Source organism: Corvus moneduloides, chromosome 7 (assembly GCF_009650955.1).
Source record: "Corvus moneduloides isolate bCorMon1 chromosome 7, bCorMon1.pri, whole genome shotgun sequence".
NCBI lineage: Eukaryota > Metazoa > Chordata > Aves > Passeriformes > Corvidae > Corvus > Corvus moneduloides.
In genome coordinates, this window is record NC_045482.1 from 9,993,033 (window position 1) to 10,014,932 (window position 21,900).

Genomic DNA, 21,900 nt, shown 5'->3' on the forward strand with positions numbered 1-21,900 from the left:
TGCTCTATTGCCCCTCAAATCCCATGAAATTCTGAATGTGTCCAACAGTGGTTGCTTCTGTGTCAAGTTATTGTTGGCAGAGCACCATTTTTTTTCCCTTAGATTGCAAAACAATAGCAGTGCTCAAATTTTAAAGCTAATCTTTTTTTCTGGAAGTCAGCGTGGTGTTAAATCCAGTATTTGTAAGTTTTGTTGTTGTTGTTGTAATAACTGAGCTATTTTAGCTCATAATCCCAACTCATCAGCTTCCATTGCTGATAGGCTGAAGATGTCACTAAACAAAATATCTGTTTAGCAAACCATCAGAATTTGTGGATGATTGGAAGCAGATGTATCATTAAGCACTAAATGGGAATATCATTTACAGTAGTTGTCATGTTTCATTTTGATAAACTACAAAAAACCCACGTGAAAGGTGCAGCCCTGTGTATCCACTGCTGAAAGCAGTATTTTGAAAGGTAACATTATGATAGTCTGCTGGGCTGGCAAAGCTAAGACTTACTAGAAAACATGATATATGGCCCAAGCATTACCATAAAAGATAACAAAATGTGATCTGATATATGAGCTGGTATCCCATATAAAAAGCTCAGAGAAAAGAAGCTATAACAAATACAATCTTCAGCTTGTAGAACAGGGACACATGGAGAGCAGAGGCTTGACTGGGACTGGCCAATTGTCATCAGCTATTTGTGGACTTGGGGCTGCTGTAGACCAAACTTCCTTCATAAGCACTGACTGTCCTTGTAGCTGAAGAAAATTGTTACTGTCATTTTTCATAGCCTGTAATGATCAAATAGATATTAATGTAAATAAGAAGACACACTGAAATATTCTTGAAATGGTTCTGTTGTTGGGGAAAAAAATCCTTCTATTTACCTGTCATGGTCTTGTCACTGTCACTTGAGTGACAATTTACTGCTTCTAATGCCTGCATCTCTTTCACCTTTCCCTCTTTTTGAACATTTTTCCCCCTTTCTCCTTTCCCTTCTCGAATTTAATCTCATTTTTAATGCCAGTCTACATAGGACGCTCATCTTCTAAACCACGAGTTAGTTGAAAAGAAATACTTGGAAATGACATGCTTCTTGGGGCTGTTCTAATTCCTGTTTCTGCAGTTGGTTTTGTTAAGACTGGCTAAGATTTCCTCAAAATATTTCTCAACAACTGTATTTTTCTTTCTTTCTGGAATCCCTGTCTAGGTATTATAACCTATTATGCCTTTTCTTCAGGTATTTACACTTCTTATTATCTATCTGAAATATGTAATATGTATGAAGCAAGTGGAAATCACACCACATTATCATCATAATTAATAATAAAGCTCCTTCTGCAGTGGCTGATGATCTGCTGCTGGAAAAGCATAGAAAAACACCACTGAAGTGTGATACAAGGATGGGTTATGGCTTACTAGAGCAACTTTGTGTGAATTGTCCATCCCGTTTGCTACTCCATTTAAGTAGGGTGAATACAGGCAAGAGCACTAATGAGGCTCTTCTGAAACGTTAGATTGATACTCATTGGTAAGACAGAGCAAACATCTATGATTTATCATTGTAACTCTGGAAACAACAAGGATTTATATCAGAAGTACTAAGTACCAGCAAGTTGTTATTTTATGGAAGAGACCATACTCTCCATCTGCTGAAACACAGCAGTGCAGTGTCGGAAAGCAAAGTGGTAGGCATGGAGGCAGGAGACCATCTCTTCTCATGTATATTATGTGAGCAAAGGGGACTCCAGGAGGAAAACAAGGGCATTGAAATGAGGCACTTTTACCCACTAGAGCTGAATTTTTTTATGGAAGACTATTAGGAGAGTGAGGGGAAGTGGCAACCATACATACACCCATGTAGTATGGCAGGTTTCCAGATGGGTCACAACATCTTCAAGGCAGGGAATCAGCCTTGAGGAGAAAAGGCACTGGTCAGTGAAACAAGTGTACCACCAACAACTTCCTGGAGTGGTGGGTATTATCTAAAGCTCTTGGGATTCACCAACCTGCCTGTGGAGCTGAGGTGGACTTGCTGTACTGATACTCCTACCATGCAGCAGTGGCTGAGCAGAGGAGCAGGTGCTGGCTCATTGCTGCCCTGAACTGCACCTGTAAGCCAGCCACAGCCCCTGACTGGCAACACCTCTGTATGAAAACAGAAAACACTGATTTTTTAAATGCCTAATGGCCCTAGCTGATAAAAAGTGCTGCCAGAGTGACACAGAAGACAGTGGTGAGGACAAGCATGATGGTTATGGATGGTTCTTACATGCAGAATGATAGATGTGGCTCACATGTTACTCGTTATGGCAAAAACTGCTGGGTCCAGTCTGTGAGACAGCCTCCTTCGTGCTCTCAATCCCCTCTGAGGCTCACAGCACAATTAATGATAAATGAACAGCTATCAAATTAATTTCATGAAAGCAATAAGAGATCAATATACAGTGCAAGTGTTAAACAGTTAACTGCACGTGACTAATTGTGCTCAAAAGATGGGGTGGTTTTGTTCTGCTGACATTTATAAATGGTTAAGCCTTCATTTTCATAGTTTATTATGTCAGATGAATCCCTTGGGAAAGTATTTTCCTTCCGAATGATGTTTAAATGTCTATAATTCTGTGCTGAGTGCAATTTACCAACAGTTGTAGTGCTTTAAAATGTACAGTAGGCTCCGTTATTTCTGTATCAAGCAACTTGACATTTAAGATAATTTGTTAACTGTAGGAAAAATATGTAAACAATGTAATTTTCCTGTAAACAGTTGCCATGTAAGACACGCAGTATAATTGGTAACCTCTGTCGAAAGCACGAACAATGAGAGAGACTTGAGAATGTGGGTGTACAAAATGAAAAGCACTACCGTAGGCTGCATCTACACTGGGTCTGCTCAACTGGAAAAGTAAAACAAGCTGCAAAGCCTGCTGCTGGAAACGGTGGTTTTTTAGAGGAAAAAAAATCCCACATTTTTCCTAAGGCTTGTTCATATTCTTTCTGCCAGGATGTGGCAGAAGCTGGTGAACCTGTTGGGTACGTGTCCCTGCCAGGTGGTGATGGCAGCAGTGCTGGGCCTCTACAGTACACCTATTTGGGACTCAGACCTCTGTTTCCATGGGAAATATGGGTGCAAAATAGCCATTTCCAAAGATCAAAATGACTCACTGTGCACTACAGCTGGTCAGTGCCAGCGCCCTGCCAGGTTCACAGTGATGGAGTGCTACAGAGCTTGGGTCTCTCTTCCCAGGATATCAACATGGATGACCCTTAGTTAAGTTCTCAGCAGCCCAGTCTGCTTTTTGTGTGCATTTGTGCTGCTGGAAGAGAAAGAACCCCCTTTTTTCTGGTGAACAAATGTATAAGGATACAACCCTATGCATCATAGTGAAATTGTTTTCACAAGCATGGTGAGAGCTGTACTGCACTGTACACACACTCACAAATACTTTGGTCAATAAAGAGAAAATATGCAATCACTAAAAGCAACACATTCAAAGAATTTCCTTAGAGGTGTATAGTGATATGATTCTTCCTTAGCAAGAGTTTGGAGAATAAATCATTGTTTTAAAAAATTGCTGGATGCTTCATAAGCTGAACCAATGCAGCACGTATTCATTAGCTCACTGCAATCATTAGTACTCTGTGGGCTCTGGTTCCTAAGTAAGCTGCTGAGAGAGGAGAAAGAGGATTTATTCCTGGAGGTGCATTGTTCTGAGTGCATCCTTCATCTGGCCAGTGAAAAGATTCATTTTCCGCTCCTATTCACTGTGCTTTCTTGCAGGACTGCCTTTTGTGGAACACCTCTCTGTGCAGGCCTAGGCCTCTCCTGGGCGATAACTAGGCCGCCAAAAGCCTTCCCCATCCACGTGCCCTCCCTTATTATAGCAGCTCCCCTTTGTGGATGCTATTGTCCTCTTTATTTCTCTGGAATCAAAATCAAATGCTCTGTTTCTCCCAATTCATAGTGGTGGAAACATGCCTTTCACAGAAAAGATCTGTATCTCTGGTTCCACTAGTTATCTGCCTCGGTACCACAGTCATCGTTCCGAGTCTATATTATGAATCCTATCTCTATTCAAATTGTGCTTACACTGTATTTAGAGGTACGTGGAACGTTTGCAAGCACCTTATCTTTATTTAAAAAGAAAATAAAATTTTATTCCCTTCTCAAACATGGTGGTTTAGGGGAATAAGGTTTTATGTACTCCTTGTGCATAGTAACAGTGTTGCTAGGGCGCCAGTATTTCTTCAGAATCTCCTTCAGCTGAGGTTTCATCTTAACATTTGTCAATGCGTTCAGTGAGAATAAAGCAGAGCATTAAAAAAAACCAAAAAAAACCCACATCATTCACATTATTTTAAACTTTCTACAGATTCAAGGGTAATGGTAACAAGGCCTTTTCTCTCCTCTCACTTAGACATGGTGCACACCAGCTTTGTGCTGAATAAATGAAAACAGACTACTATTTTGTCTTAAAAATATGTGCAAATGATGTTTTTGTCTTCATAATCAAGCTTAATTACCCAGTGGAAAATGCTCATTTATCACAGAGAACAGTAATGAAATAGGTGTGTTTGAATGATAAAAGTGGGAGGTGTTTGTATTTATTTTCCTTCTGTCAAAGCTGAGATTTTGTAGAAACTGGGGAGCTTTCCTCACAAGTGACCAAGATACACCATGTGAGCCCCCATCTAACCAATCAGCACTCCACAGGCTTGCATTTGTGCTCACCTTCAAATGCCCAAGGATCTGTGTAAAAACGAACTTTTAAATATTCAGTATACTCAGTAACTACCATCAGGGAGAAACAAGTGATTGCACCGAGTAGTTTTATTTACAAAGTTAATCAGATTTAGTTCCTCTTTTAAGCCCTTCAGAAACATTATGACTACTCTTTTAAACCATGAAGGTCTGGTCTTCAGGCATGTAAAATGAGCATGGGAATCAGATACTGGCCAGGGCCTGCTATTTGCAGCAAAGAAAGGGACGGATGGGAAAACTGCATCCTCACATTGATTCTTTAAGGCCATATGATGTTCCTGTAGGAGGAGCTTTACCTGTTTAAGCTGAAATACATCTGTGTTATTTCGAGCAAAATCCTGACTGCATCTCAACAGAGATGCAATCTAGTTCAACCAAGGTAATTTTCCAAATACAGTCACAACATAGGATTTACTCTTTTATTTAATTGGTTTAGTGGAAGATAAGATGGTGTTGCTCATGAACATGTTGTTTTGTTTTTCTTTAAAAATCCATTAACTTCTATGTAGGTCTTTAAATATTTATAAGATTTAAATAATCTTTTAAAGCATCCTCAGAGAAGACATTGACTCTTTTGGTTAAATAGTTCTTATTTTTCTGGTAGGGGAAGTGTTTAAGTATCCAACTAATCCCCCAATTTAATCACAATATTTTTATACTCAAATGTCTGTTTTATGTAAGCAAAGAGAAATACAAGAGAAAAAGTTGTTATATTTATGTGTAAACTGACTTACTAGTTCTGTGATGGGGATATTATGCAGTGATTCTGGAGGTGACTGGAAACTGAAGATGCTTTTAAATCAACACCTCAGGAACTTATGCCCCTCTAAATATATATTTGCCACAAAAATATATTTGGTATAAATATTATATAATATATATACACCTATATATATAACATATAGGTGTATAATATATAAATATAATATTTGCCACAAAATATTTCTCATCTTCACTTTTCTTTCTTAGAGCCATCTGAAGTGCTCAGGCTGTTTGCAACACAGGTGCTGGAGAATAAGCAAAATCACCCATGAAAGAAGCCGTGAAGTTTGTGGTGAAAGCCAAAATTAGAGCCAGTTCCAGAGATGAGTGATAACTCCAGTTTCCACAGCACCTTTGTGCACAGCTCATGTGCTGCAAGCATGGTCTAACAAAAGCAAAGGTATGCATTTCCAGTAGTTCACACTTTGTGGAGACCACCTTACCCCTGACTTCTTGCAGCTGCAGAAGACACTTCTCCACAGAAAATATTTGTTTACCAGCAGTCCCTTGCACAGCCAAAATCTGGGAGGAGTGTGAGGGAATGGGGGGACGTGGGGTATGTCCAGCTGTCTGTCTGCCTCAGATGCTTTTACACTTGTGCCTGCATAGCACAGGTGAATGAATAGAGGCTCATGGGCTGCATTTTTCCTTTAGTTGGCTCCTGGTTGGCTTTATTTGGTTTGCTCTTTTGCAGAATGGTTTTGGTTTCTTTGCTTATTTGTGTTAACAACAGAAGTGCTGCGCCTCTGCAGAGTTAAATTAAATGCCAGGCTTGGGATGTCTCGTTAGAACAATTAATTGTGCTTTACAGATATGGCAAAGGCAGTCTCCAGGACGGTGCAAGTTCAGCACAGTTTTCCTGCATGTTTGGCTTGTATGGAGCCCCTCAGCTGAAACCAGTATTTCTTGGGCGTATCTCGCTGAGAAGCAAATCTGCCTTTTGCAGTTGAGCCTTGTTTCCCCTGCCCACTGTATTGCCCCTGGCAGCTCTCTGGCAGCCACAGCAATCAGGCACCAGCGGAAATCTCCTCACTGGGGGAAAATAATTAACGAGAAGAAGCAGAACCATCCATGCACATGGCTGCACCCTAAGAAGATGTTCACAAAGACGATTCTTATTAATGTTCTTAAAACAAAACAGGCAGTCTAACTGTAGCTAACACCAGTGTAAGCACAGGATATTTTCCAGCATTAGCCTAACCCTGTGGTGATAGCGATAAATGATTCTCCATTTTTTAAATCAAGAGACAATACTCTTTTTGGCTGATTGAAGTGTTTTTATTGGAAATAGTTTCCAAAAATAACCTGTCTTGTTAGTACTGTAAATTCTGCAGGCTAAAATCCTTTGATTCTCATTAAATTAACTAATTACTGTTTCACTGGATCAATGGATTTAGGAGCAACTGACATAATCTTGCTAGGAAAGGAAAGCTGCCAAATTCCATGACTTTGCTTAAACCTATTACCCTGGTATCTGTGCACTGAAAGAAATTTATCACCATGTAATTAATGGTTTTAGTTGGTTGATTGTTATATCAAAAGGAAGCAAAGATTTAAGGTTTGAGCTAAGCAAACAAAAAAGGCACCGAAGAACTGCATATGCAGTTTGCTAATTTAAGGTGTTTTTTTCCAAATATGAGAAAATATTTATGGGGAAAAAAAGCCCCACAGAAGGTTCTGTGGAAGGCAGATGCTGTTCAGGGTGCTCAGCAGCAGTGTTGAGCTGACTGGGGGCAGCAAAGGTCCTGGGTGGGCTCCAGGAGCTGCTGGGGTGTTGGTGCTCTCTGGCACCCACCAGCTCCAGAGAGCAGGGATTTGCACACTTGACATTTGTCCCAGGAGTGCCTCTGCTTGGCACAGCCAGGCCAATGTCAGGATGAGGACCCCGTACACCAGGGTAGGGCTTAGCTGACACTCTGGGCCTTGAGCCCCACAGCTATTGCTTGTGGCACCATTAGAATTCCACTTATATGCTTTTTTTCCTAGCTTTGCAGTGGACTATTTAGGCTCCTGTCCTATGTGAGAAATCAAAATAATAGGATTTTATGGTATTAGCAAGCCAATTAATCTCTAGAACAGTTGATCCATAAGGTAGGAGGACTAAATTTTAGAAGGTTAATGGTGCAAATAGGCAAAGCCCTTTCTCAGCTGCAAGCACTGTATTCTGTCCTACTCCTAGCTTAGCTGTCCAACTGAGTTTATTATGTTTGCTCAGTTTTAATCTATACATGTTTTAACATAGTCTAAGCTGTTTTTAATTTTAAACTAAGGAACCCTGGCAAATCTCTTTCAATATAATTAGAATTTTCCCTTTAGTTTGCTGTTTAATCATTATTTTCTTATTTCTGCTTTATTTTCTGGTAGATAAATCCTCTTATTCATTTCTTTCAATGAAGCTTGAGTAAAGGTCATTTAAATTGATTCACCTTTCTTATCTCCCTTGCGCTTATTCTATAATCCTGCTTTCCATTGTGTGGAGGAGAATAGCTTTCTTTTCTCTGATTGTTTCTGCTAGAAGAAAAATGGTAACCTTTTATTAAATAAATCTGGGAAAGCTGTGCTCCAAATCCATATTATTACTAGCTTGGGGAAACAAATTATTTCACAAACTTAGCAAAAGAAAACATACAGCACTTTTAGCAGTTTGCTGTTAGATGGCCTGAACTTACTGCCTCGAGCCTCGTAAGTGATTGAGGGTAATACTTCAGTATAATTTGCAAGAGCAAATACAAAATCTCAGGCAGCCAAATTCAGTTGTGAAGCCCTGTGGAGGTGAAGTGCACCAGTGACCTCAGTGGTGCTGGCTGCTGGGGCACACAGCCACCCAACCTTTTCCTGTTAGTCCCAGATATTTCCATGTTTAGCAGCACTGTCCAAACTCACCAACTTGTCTCCTAGTGCACAGCTCATCTTCTGGAGCTATACAAGGCTTCAGCTTTGAAGGGAATGTTCCTGTTTCAATTCCTACCCTGAAATGCATACTTCTTCATGGGACAGAGCAAGTTTAGAGACTCTTCAAAAGATAAGATATGAAAATAATAATGAGTGACTACTTAGCTTGCCTTGAAAAATCACCTGAGTGCATACTGTTATCTTCTGTTTATAGTCAGTTGATAAGAATGTCTGTAGGCTCCTGCACCATTTTCTGACTCTGTTTCAGAGAGATGTGCTTGGTTTTTTTTCCTGATCAGGTGATGTTCTGTGATGTAGGACAAATTTTATATGAATAAAATGTGGTATTTTCTAATACTGGAATGCTTAAGGAAGCAAGAGGAGGAAATGTAGGATTAAGCCATACAATTAGGAAAATAAGAACAACCTAAACTAATCTGTTAACAATATGTTCACATATGTAAGGGTGTATTTTCATCATTTTAAACAAATCAGAATTGCTTTTTATTTTGTTGCCAAGGTTACTGAATTTTGAATAGTCTCTAGAGGGTGGTAGTTTTAACTCGTTGAATGGCATGGTTTAATATTAAGAATATTCTGATAAAAGCTATCTTAGCTGTGGAAAATCACTTCTTCCTTCCAAAACACTTAAAATCAAGTTGCCACAAGGCTGATAGGGATGCTCCAGATGCACTTCAGGTGACCCTGCAGTGAGCTGGCCATTGCCTGGGGAGGGGTTGGGAGGCCAAGGGTAGATGTGTCAGGCACAATCACTTGGCACAGTCAAGAGCAGGGAAGGTGATGTTCAGAGGAGAAGAAACAATCTTTCAGATCAATATTATAGGCAGAATACAGAGAAGTGAGGGAAGGTACAGAAACTCTGTCCAGGACCACAGCAGTGATACGTATACAATAAAATCTTACCCTGTAATCACTGAAATACAAAGGTGGGGGACCCTGACTGCAGTGCAGAGGCAGCCAATCCCACAGAGCAAAGAAGATAAAAGCTGACAATAAAGAAAGGAAAAAACACTCAGGACCCAGACCTGATCCGCTATCCCAAAATGAGATACCAGCATGAGGCAGGATTCCTCCAGAAGCTGCCAGGTCCTAGAAAGGCAGTGGGAATGGGATCTCTAGTCACACCCTAGTAGCCCCAGACTGCATACAAGGGAGTCCCTGCAATTTTTTTCCCTTTTCGTTTGCTTCTGTAGCCACCTGCAGGAAAATGCATTGCGGCCTCCAGCATTAGCATTATATGTTCCTCCTGTTGAGGTAGAAATATGTGAGAATGGGAGGAAATGGCCTTCCTCCTCCGTGCTGGGGGTAGGAATGCTCTCCTTTGCCTCTCTGTGTTATTCTTTGACTCTCATACATTCACAGGTGCTTGCGTCTCATGAGTCAAACTAATGCTTGGGCAAAACAGGTGATAAGAAATTAATATTCAGTTTGTGGTATTGAAATACACTGGTTATACATTTACTGCCACCCAGGCATCCAAACACACCTACAGTTATATACCTTGAAATGTGTTGATATTGATACAGTAATGATACAGTAATTTGAATTAAATGCTTAATTGGAGTATGAACAAATATGCCTATTCGAATGCTAGAAACGTTTTATCTAGCATATATTAGTCTTTAATCTGCATACAGTTTTACTATCATGAAACTATAAATCCCTTGAAAAATTGTTTTATACTGCACTGAGAGAACAAATAGACTGATGTGAGGCAGTGAACTGAAAAGTAGTGTTGGGGTCTTGGGTATTTGAGAAGTGCTATTTACAGGAGGGATGCTGTAATGTTGCATTTGTATGTGCTTGCATTTGGGGCCAGTGGACAGCATTGGGGTGACGCCCGTACATGCAAAGTTCCTTCAATCTCAGGTGGTGTGAGGGAGTCCCCAGGAGCTTCCTCTAAAATCTCAGTTCTGTATCTAATTGTTACTCGAGTATCATTTAGTTGCTAGTTTGTCTTGCACCAAAAGTTTTTTGGTATTATCACCAGTGTCTGGAGTGGTCACAGACCACCGCTGTAGAAGAACAAACGTGATCCTTGCACTGTTTTACAGCCCCCTCTTCTCTGAAATTTGGTGACCAGGCTCTTTGAATCCATGACATTTGTCCCACTGTCCCCACTTGCCCTGTGCAGCACTCCTCTGGCACTTGAAAAATACAGGTATGCCAGAGCACTCTCAAGGCAAAATGCCTTTATAAAATCCCTAGGAAGACAGACACAAATAAGTTTGACAGCTCTTTTCCCCCTGGTAGCCCAATAATGCAGGTGAAAACTTTTTTGGTTTCATTAGGTTTCAGAATATCGCTTTCTCCTGGCTGCTGTGGTGCTCAGCTCTGCAAAGCTCTTCTGTGTGTTTGGCTGTTGAGCGCTGAGTGCCACTGCTCGAAACTGGAGCCACACTACTGGGTGCTGCTATAATGACCTTCCTCATGAATATGTATTGCCAGATAAGTGAAGCAGAATAAAAGATTAGAAACTTTTAACACTCAAAACTCTCCAGAGCTTCAGCCCTGGAGATTGGAAAGGTATTCTGCTTCTTCAGGAGCAAAGCACTGAGCGAGCTTGGGGAATCTTTGTGGGCCATTGTTGTGGTTCCTTGGCCTCTAACAAATAAGATAGACTAGAGGACCCATTTGTTGCTCTGTTAAATATTTTCCATAAAAAAATAAGTAATGCAAAATGCAATGAGAGTTTTGTACAAAATTTAAAAATTTAACCATCAAGGAGTTGTGGAGTAATTACCAAGGAAAATCTGATTCCAGGACACACCTGGGTATTAGGAGTTCGAATTCATTTCAAAATTAGAACAAATTTAATTCTGCACAAAATGGATGATATTTGATAGAATCATAATGAACATTACTATATACTGTGCAGTGAGGGAACTCAGCTGAGCTTGCTAAAATTCACTCTTGAAATCACTGCCAACACACAAAAAATAGCTTCCCCCTACAGGCACAATATTGAGGAGTTTTAAAAATACTTCAGGGTGATTTTAGAGTTATGTTTCAACAGTACCTATTTAAGTTTAGGAAACTATGCCATGTTACTCATTGCCTGGACCAGAGTCCTTTCCAGGATCTCTGATGTTATGACTTTGTGTGGTCATTCAGTGACCATCTGTCACTTATCTTGTTTGGCTCCACATGCCCTCTGCTCTGCTCATCATCAATTTTATTTTATTTTCTCCAAAAAGAGAATCATAAAATAAATGTAGCAATTACTGCATTCAGGCCAGGGAAAAAAAAAAAGCCTTTTGTTGCTCTAAATTGTTTATGTTTTTCTAAACTGTTGGTTAGAAGCAACCAACAAAAGGAGAAATCATTTTATAGGTGCCCTTTCACACTGGGATCATTAAATTCAAGTCCACAGTTTCATTATCAGGTTCTATTTTCAGAAAGGTAAAAGTCATCTGCAAAAATTTCCATGCTAAGTTTTAGTGCCACAGAGAAGGGTTGACTTTGCTGCCTCAAGTTCCTTGACCTTTCAGAGCTCCATTTGACTGTTTTGTAGTTCTCACAAAACTACACATTTCCCCTAAAAACCACATTGTCAGCAAGTCAGCTGCTTTTCTCTCCCTTTCAAGACTGACTAAATCCCCTACACAGCTCATGTCCCAGGACTCGGGCTCCGAGTCTCATCCCAGAGCTCGCTGGTGCAAACCCAGGGAGTGGACCCCAACCCGGCCCCAGGCTCTGTGGATGGCCCCACACCAGGCTGATCAGTAAACAGCCCACTTGTGATGCTACTTCTTTCCTGTGTCCCAACCAAATAAAGAATTTGGAACAATACAGTGTTTAAAATGGAAGCCCAGAATTTTCATCTACTATTTTGACTAAAAAATATCTTCAAATGCCTTGTAAAACCACCTTGACCATGAGCTTTACTTTTTACATCATCCTGTAAGTTTCAGGCATAGTAATGTTTCTGTTCATTAACAGCATGGCTACCTCTTGAATAAATTACATTTAGCATGGTATTAGCATTTCATCAGTAATCAATAATTCCCGTCATCAAGCTAGTTCTAAATCTGGGAGGAAATTTACCTTTATGCAGCTGCCTTCATCTTAAAGCGATCATACTAAATCCTACCCCGAGGCAAAAAGTCTCAATAAATACCCTAGATGCAGTGTGTCTTCACCTTGGGGAAATCAGGAACTGAAATCTGTCTCAGTGGGATTTTTGAGATGTTGCCCTCAATATTGTGACACCTAAGATCCATGAAACTAAGATTTGTGCCTTGCTCTCCCTTCATGTTGAAGAGAGAGGAACCTGTGAATATACAGAGAGATTTGTTCAAGGCCAGGTCAGATGGGGCCCTGAGTAATGTGGTCTGGAGGGTGGCATCCCTGCCCATGGCTGGAGGGTTGGAATTAGATGTCCTTTAAGGTCCCTTCCAACCCAGGCCATTCTGGGATTCTGTGTTTTGCAGCATTCAGGACCATGTGCATACAACTGGGTTTGGAAAGCAGCACCAAGTGCACCTGTCCAATGCTAACAGCTGTCTGATCCACAAAATATTTTACTATACCACCTGCTTTTATTTTTTCAGCTTTTGCGTGCTAATGGAAGTAGTAGCTCCAAGCACTTCTAAACTGCCCTGGAAATATCCTAACTTCATTTTGCTTTTGCAAAGACGTTTTCCTAAGATAGAGGGTCTCTGGATAATGCATGCAGAAATTAGACTCATCTCCAGAATCCAGGGGTTTTTTCCCCTTCAGAAGTCCCCAAACCATTAGTATTGTTGTGATCCTACTGTTTTTTAGAGGAAGCCTGTATTTTCTGATGCTTATAGATTATCACTTCAAAGATTCCAAAACACCCAATTTATACCCTAGCTGAACTAGTTCTTTTGAATCCATCATTTCTCTAAGAAAACAGAATGAATTCTTGGCTGATATGGTTTCAACTTACATGATGCCTTTTTAACTTGTATGAAGTTTTACTGTGAGAGCAGTTAGAAGAATCCAAATTCTTGTGTGAAGGATGATGCTTTTCTTCTACTATTCTTGAATGTCATGGTGCATAACTGTGAAAGTAGGCTTGGAGGAGATAACCCTATCAGTTGTGGGAACATATGAAAAATAAATGCTCTCTGGCAATGCTTTTGGCAATATTTATAATTTCCCAAATTAGTAGCTTCTGTGTTGCTGACTGATCTCCTTGTAAGATCTTGCCATTGCACAGGGCCATGCAGCATTTGAGGACAAATGGGACTTGACCTTCTTTATCCAAAAGTCAGTGTCTGCTCTGCACCCACCTTGCAGATTGTTCTTTAGACTTGTTTTCTCATATTTTCAGATATCTGAATCTTCTCAATTCTGATTGGCGAGAGGTACAGATATTTTGCTGGATGTTCTTCCTTTCACCAATGGCTTAAAACCCAGGAGATAGTTAACTTTGTTCTATCAGCTGTCACACAGAACCTGTCTCAGCCCATTTCTGTGACTTTCCTCATTTTATTTCAAGGCAGGACCTTGCTCAGGTCATCTTTACCTTTGTGTGAAGTGAGTCAGCAGCTGCAGGGTTTCCTTTATTTGTCACCCAAACTCTTGAACTCCCAGATGGCTGCTGTTGAGACTGCTCGGGTGGTGACTCCCCAGAGGAGGTTGAGTGTTTTTTAAGAAAAATTATATGCATAGATTTACAACTGTGAAGTAATGTGGTAATGGAAGTCTTTATTGGTTTTCTATTGGTAGAACTTTGAAATGTTTTGCTCAAAACATACTTTCAAAGTGTTTTTTTTTCTTTGCATTTATCTCTGCTCTGCCAGCTTTAAAATGTTCTCCCAAAGACTTCTGAGAATTATAGCTTAGAGTGGTTTGTTTCTTTTTTTTCCCCAAGTAAAGGTTTGCACTAAGAATGCTGTTTGCTTTCCAATATTAGAATGTGTTGAATCCCTAATTACAGTGATCGGACTAGCACCTTGTCACCAGAGTAAAAGATAAAAACAGCCTTGTGTGAGGCCATCCTGGTATCTATGCAGTCAAAACCTCATTTTAAGAGAAATGTTGTTCTGTCTACACCATCTTGCCCAAGCAGTTCTGGACAGGGAGAGTGGTGGGAAACATTTCAATGTGTCAAATTAATTTGAGATGCAGCTTTTCACATGAAAAATCTCCATAGTTCCTAAACTACGTGGATTTTGGAGCACATATACATTTACTTGATTGTTTCCTATTAAGATTAATTTCTTGGAAAGCACAAAGTTCAGGCACAAATTCTGAGCAAGAATCCTTAATTTGGAAACAGTTTCTGATTAAAAAACAGCAAAATGTGTTGAGGCTTCCAATCACCACAGAAAAACAATTAATTGCATGGCTAGTAGTTTGAGGCCAAAGTTTTTCCAAGGATTGTTAGAGCTTGTGGGAATAAGAAACTATTTATAAATGTGAACTTTGTGTGCCAGCTATGTCCTTGTGTTTAATAGAAATTTATATTCAAGCAAGCAATAATCAAGAACATTCATACAGACACACTGAGACTTAGACCAAATCTAAGAGTATAATACTGTATGATTGGTTTTTACATCAAAATTATTTTAGCAGTTATTGTCTTTGAAGGAAATTTAGCAAGAAAATAGTTTGGGTTTGGATTTACAGTGTTACATAGAGAATATCCTTCCATCATGCACATTGCTCTAACAACAATTAGCTGGGGGTGTCAGTATATGTTGCTGTTGCACAATGTTTCCTTAATGAAGGGTCTTCTAGCTGTGCATATTTTGCTACTGTTTTCTTCAGTAATCCTATAATAATTTTTCCTTTAAATACCTTGCTAATGACAGTCCTAGTGCTGAAAGAAAGTTCTAACTCATGGCTTACACAGATGAAGTGTACTCAGGTTTGTAAATTGGTATTTATATTTAAAATATATTCAGTGTACTTTATGCCAATATGAGTAGTTTGGGGAAACAAAAAATTAAGTAAATGACAGGTAAAACACTTCACTATCTCTTCTTCAATATATAGAATAATCTCTAGGCCTGATTCTGACTTCATTTGCACTAATTTAATGTTGGTTAAGCTTCACTGACAGGAGGGGAATTATTTTTCATTTAGTAGAAAGTACGTGACGCCAGAGATTCATTTTTATATATCATGTCTTTACATTTCCTAATACAGGGTAATGATGCTAAGCACCTGCTCAGAAAGTGATAGCTCACTGTGATGATTCCCATTATATTAAAATATCACCTGGGAAAAAAAAAAGTCATTGTTTCCTTTTAATAAGCAAGTTTAGAAAGCAAATGTCTGTTAAAATGTGCCTTTAATCTTTGTTAGGTAAACAGGCACATGGCATTATGAAAACCACACTTGTATCTGCCAGGATGCACAGAGCTTACCAGGAATAGCTGCTAAGTGGCTGCAGTGCCCCCCCTCTCCAGTGACACTTTCTCAAGACCTCATTCATTCTCATGCAGTGAGACAGAATGGAAATGGAGAATGTCAATGCATTCACCTCCTTAGGTTAGGTAATAATCCCCATATTGAAGTTTTTTAAAACTTACCACCACCAGAGAGGAAGCAGAAGTTAAAATGCAGACTCTACCTGCTTATCACACCAAGTCTCTAATGGGTGCCCTGGGAAACATTTGTGGATCATGTAAACTTGATCCTGCTGTTACTCTGTAAGACTGAAAGGACAAGACAATGAATTCAGTCTATTTGCAGTATATACTGGTAGTAAAACCTTTCTTGACCTTCATGAGCTTTGTATAGAAAATAACATTTTTAAAGTGGAAAACAAGAGAATTATGTGGGAAATAAGGGAATCAAGAAAAATGAAGTAATAATCGCAGGTTTGGCACGCTACTCAACAGTTCGATATGGGCATGACTTGCCTCATTGTGTAGTTTATATATAGCTTCATTATAAGCAAAAATACAATTTACTGTAGAATTATTTTCTGGAAGGCCTGCTTTATGCATCATGTACTTTCCTGGCACCTTACAACCATGCTTAACTTGTATAAAATTAACTATATTTATAGGTGGTATCTGAACAAGCCAAACATGATTTTTTTTTTCTCCAGCCTATTTTGTAAATCAGATACAGTGGCTTAACTCAGAATGGAAGAAACCTGATGAATTTCAGCTTTGGTGAGACGTCAGCAGCCAGCTCAGTTTCTGTCTTGTAATAAGATAGATCACCCACAGAAACTTCCTTTGGACTTGAAAGTGAGCCCTATGTCTCAGCTGGAATGTGGCCCATCTCTCAGACTGAAAGAATTTTGTATGAGAGCATAGTATAAGGACAAATAGCTTTTACTTATAAAAAAGAAAGAGTGGGTCATTTCTAAGGTATTTTACCTCCACTAGAACTCCTTTTCTGTATAATGCAAAAGATGAATGATAATAATCAAACAAGTAATGTTATTGTAAAGCAGTAAGGAGGGGAGAGTTTTCTGCTGTGTAGGAAATCAGACATCTTATCTGTTGTCAAAGTCCATGTGCATTTGTCTTGTAGAATTATGCCTGCAGGTGGTAGCTAACCATCCCAGTGCTCAGTAATTACTCTTTGGCTTATTTATCAGAATGATTGTGTTACTGCCAGCATTTGAAGAGTTCTGTGTAAAAGAAATTCACATGTAATTCACCTTCAGTCTTCTATGCCATCTATTAGCTGGCATTTCTTAACACCACAGACTGTCTTCTTCAGGACACATATTACCCAGAAGAATAAAGAAAGAGGTAATTTTATTTTTTTTCAGGATAAATATTTATCCTGAAATAAAAGCTATTTTACCTACATCAAATAATGAAAAACTTCAATCAGTATACAATACAGGGTCCTGGCTCACCAAGATTCACCTTAATTTTCATTTCAGTTCAAGTCAGACATCTTATTCACTAAGTATCCATTTATGCTTAGAAAGGGTGACGTGGGGTACACAAAATTTTCAATTAGAGGTCATTATATATGGCCTAGAACAATCATATTTGGTTGTTCTTTATGATGGTTATATGATATAATCCTTCAGGAAAAACAGACAAACCAAAACTCTGTTTCTCTGTTAAGTCACCTTTACCTCAGACAGTATTCATATAGGGTGCTTGTTAAAAAATACAAAAAACTTTGAGGGGGTGGGAGGGAGAAGAGTATCTCAAACAAAATTAAAGACAAAAATATGAGACTTTAAATGTCACCCTTCTCAATGAAGTCAGCATTAGAAAGTCACAGGAAAAAGCTATGGCTTGCAGTCTATTGTGTGATAAAGACGTGGCATGGCTGATAAAGGGAAGGTTTCCTGGCTGCCCATGCTCACAGGTCACAGTCCCTCACCTGAAATGCTTCCCCCAGCCTCTCCCCACTGACCCCTGGTGATGGCACTGCAGTCTCAGAGAGCTGCTGGGCTTCAGTTCAGGATAAGAAAAGCTGCTGATTCATTACCATTTAATGACCTTCCAGAGTGGGAGCTCATCTCAATAGTATATTAAAGCAATCCATTCAGGTATAACAGAATGGATAGGCCAAACTAGATCAAAAATCCCTGAGCCATACACTATTTATTGCCAATCGAAAGATAAGCTTCACAGAAAAAGCTACTTTATCTTTGCCTTCTGGTACAAAACTATTTCTAAATCTCCAAAGATATATTTAAAAACTCTTTCAAAGCCACCTGTCAGTCTAAGGTCTGTGGGAAGAATGGACTTGTAGCTCAAATCTTCAAACACTGTAGATAGCATTAGTTCTCAGTGTAACATTACAGGATTTCATATATTAAATTTATATATATATGTGTAGATATATGCATATAAGATATATATTTATAAAAAGTACATTATCATGGGAAGAGGACTTGTTGATATTAAACTTAAGAAAATTGGGGAACATTTACCAAAGCAAGTAAACAATTCTCAACCTTATTTCTGAGCATGGTTTGCTCATAAATAGATATGAGACATTTTTTGGCCATATAACCCCTTCCTATTACCAGTTTGGGAAAGCAGTAGTTAAATTTAGAACCTGAAGCTACGGTCAGAGATGAGCAATTAGTCAGTGACAAATAGGCATGTAGTAATATAATCCCAATATTTGTTTAAAAAAAGAAAAGCACTTGTGCTCTCTCCTGGAAACAACAGAAGAACAAATTGCATAGCAGTACTACTGGCTGTGCTTATTCACTTGCATGCAGCTCTATGCAAACCAACCTTCACCTTAGTTCAGAAAAATGATGTATCTGCAAAACACTGTAAAGAATTCTCCTGTGTTCCTTCGGCTGAGCCTGCTGCTGGAGATGAGAAACAGAATTTAAAACCAGCTTTTGCATATCCAATCATTATAAAGAGACTAGAGATCATTATTTGAATTTGTTTTTTCCTGAAACAAAACAGAGCTTTCTCTCTCATTATATTTTAAAAAATAATTCCACAGGTCTTGTAAAATGTCTTTAGAATTTAAGCACTAAATGACTGGGTGGCATAGAGAAGAACGAGTTGATTAAATGCAGAAATGTGTAGGAATGAATGTCGAAATCCATATTTGTTACAGCTTATATTTTGGGAGACATCCTGCAATTTGCCCATATTGTGTTTGAATGAATAGTCTCAAGGTCTAGCATAAGTTTTAGGAATATATAGTAGAAAGCTTTCTTCATACAAATTCCCAACACTTTTAGGCAACACTGCTATCTACTGGGATGCTGGTTCAAACCTTATTGAAGCCCTGAGAAATGGCAGGGAATAAAATTGTCATGGCACAAACTTGGCAACAAGTCCAAGACAGTGCCTGGATGGGTGAGAGCCTGACCAGACAGAATCACAGGTACGCTGTGTAAAAAATCAAACCTTGCACTTGTAGCCAGCCAACAGCTAAAAAACTGCTTGAAGGTAATGGGAACAAATACTTTGAAGGAAGGAGGTTTCTCCATGTTCTCCCAACATTGATAGGTGTCTGGACTAGTACAAGGGCACAATCAGTGATAAAACTTGTAAAACTTGTCTGAACTGAAAAACCAATATGCTCATGGTTTTCAAGTGAAATGAAACCATTTCAACAGCAGAGCCAGTTACTGTATTGGTCTTTCTAGGAGTTAATTTTTTCTGCAAGCCCAAACTTGTTCGAGATACCTGTGGTGTGATTGTTTTGTAAAAGTCATAGTTACCCGCAGAAGCAAATCCACTGTTATGAAAAGCTGGACATCTTTTCAACATACCACCTAACAAGTTTTTTGCCAAGTGCTTTCAGAATAATTGTATTCACTTTATAGACACAATCATAAAAGCTGGAACTGTTAAAAGTAGGACCCTTTAAAGAGGAGAATATTGATTAAAATGGAAGCTACAAATTCTGTAAAGTAAAAGTATGCTGGACATGCTTAGAATTTCTTTGAATTGCGACCTTAATCTAACTTACAGATAGGGAGATCTTGCTCCCTTTCATTTGGGGTTGGGAAGCAGAGTGGGCTCAACTGCAGAACTTGCACATACATTTTCAATTACTCTAGTGACTAAACACTAGTACTAGACTGTCTATATCAAATCAGCTGCAAAACAGTGGATATAAAAGCAGCATTCTCCTGCCTAGATGATTATACCTGTTAACACAAAAATTCATTTGATGTGAGGAATTCCAGGAGTTGTCTTTTTGATGTCAAGTATGAAAGGGAATACACCTCATTAAATGGCACATCAAAAGGATGAAAATGCAATCATTAATCTATGTTTTATGACATTCTCCTAACAATGTATTGTAGAAATCTATATTGCATCAAATAGCAGAAAGTCCCTGAAAAATTCCTTGAGTGGTAGAAGGACTCCTCATATTTTTCATTTTTTCTGTCTTTTAAATTTCCTGAGCCCTCCATTTTATACCTGAAGATAGCCTTACTCATCCTCTTCTCACTGATGCAATTTTAAAGTATGCACAACAGAGGCAAGGTTAGAGATGTAAAACATAAACACATATGCGCTGTGCTTAAATCCTTCATCTTGGCAATAAATTGCTGCATTTAATCTATTTGACTCTGAGCATACCGAGCTCTTGGTGCAGCGTGCATACCCAGCCCTAAATTAAAGCAGGCTAATTTCTTCTCTGACTCACCCAACTCCTCCTTCTAATGTACTGAGGAATGTCTCTATGTCTGGTGACACCACCCCAATGTCAGATTTAAATTGCATTAGATATTGTTTCTAATTAGCAAGGAAATCCGTAGCTGGCAAGTAGGGCAGGTCTCCATCCTCACTAGCAAGAGAGAAATGGGCTGTATCTTTGGGTCAAGATCTCCAGCCCTGACTTTAGCAAGAATTGTTGTAGTTGTGGGCAATTTGCCTGACAGGACTAAGCCTGTAGCACTCAGCATCTCTGCTGCTTGTGCAAAGGAAAAGGAGTTATCTGAAGCTTGGAGGTATTTGGAAAGAATCTGCCAAAACAGGAACAAATTCCTCCAGGTAACACCGACGCAGTCGTTAAAACTGTGAGTTAATAACAGCGCTGGATCCCTCACCCGCTTTCCTTGCTCCATCCTTGTGTCAGGTCCAGATGAGACACTGGAGGACCTCATTCCCCTGTGCCAACCTGCTGCATCTGCCCACAGGTATCTGAGTTCCTTTGCAGTATCTGAGCATTGCAGTGCCTGGAGAACATCAGCTTATGTGGGGTTTGTTTTTAAATAAAGCCTCTATTCATTGTGGGGTTGGTCTTAAAAGTCCAAAAATCAGATTATGTTTTCCTATAATCCTAGTTCAACACACTAAAGCAAATAAAATTTCCCTGAATATCTTATTGACAAGTTTTCTGGCAAGGATTTTCACTTAAACAGAAGCTGAAAACAGATATTGCAGGAAGTTCACAGAAGATTCCTCCTTTTCTAACCTGTAAATGAGAATATTAACACTGGAAATATGCTTCCACAGAATTACATTTATCCAATAAGAATAATGTTACTTATTTATGCTATTAAAACCAATGTAGTTGGAAATAAACATGTAGATGTTCATTAGACTAGAGAAAATACCCTTCTGAAAATATTTTCTTTTTAGCAACTGAAAATAAATACTAAAGAGGGAAAACCAGTCTTAAATATGTGCTGCCATAGAGGAATTTGGAGAATTTAAGGTTTCAGGCTGCAGGATTTGTCAAAGAAAATTCTGTAATTTAAAAATCTCCTGTATTATCTACTTACAGAGACATACATCGTTCAGTCATGAAACAAAAGTGATGTCATATGATTTAACAGGATAATTAGCTATCCATATATCCATTATCAAATGCTAAGAATAATCATGCAGTATTTCTGAGATACCTGTCGTAGTTGAAAACTTACAAAGAAAAATGTTAGTAATTCAGAATGAAGGATAAATTCAACATTTCTCTAGTCTTTACATGAGCTTTTAAAGAAGAAAAACAGAGTTTTTTATGTAATATATGGTTTTGATAGCAGTCATTTACATATACTTAATACAAATCCAAAAATTATTTGGCAAAGAGGGATTGTGATGTTTAAAAAATCTGCTCTATGTCTGTAAATGGA

At 38.9% G+C, this 21,900-nt stretch overlaps 1 long non-coding RNA gene across 2 annotated transcripts in view; it reads left to right on the top strand.

The window, feature by feature from the left end:
- Nucleotides 1-21,900, top strand: part of LOC116446906 — a 67,237-nt gene that overhangs the window by 32,980 nt on the left and 12,357 nt on the right. For both annotated transcript variants that reach the window (XR_004241432.1, XR_004241433.1), the window contains one exon: nt 5,721-5,913. This is a non-coding gene — a long non-coding RNA (uncharacterized LOC116446906). The remainder of the gene's footprint in view (nt 1-5,720; nt 5,914-21,900) is intronic.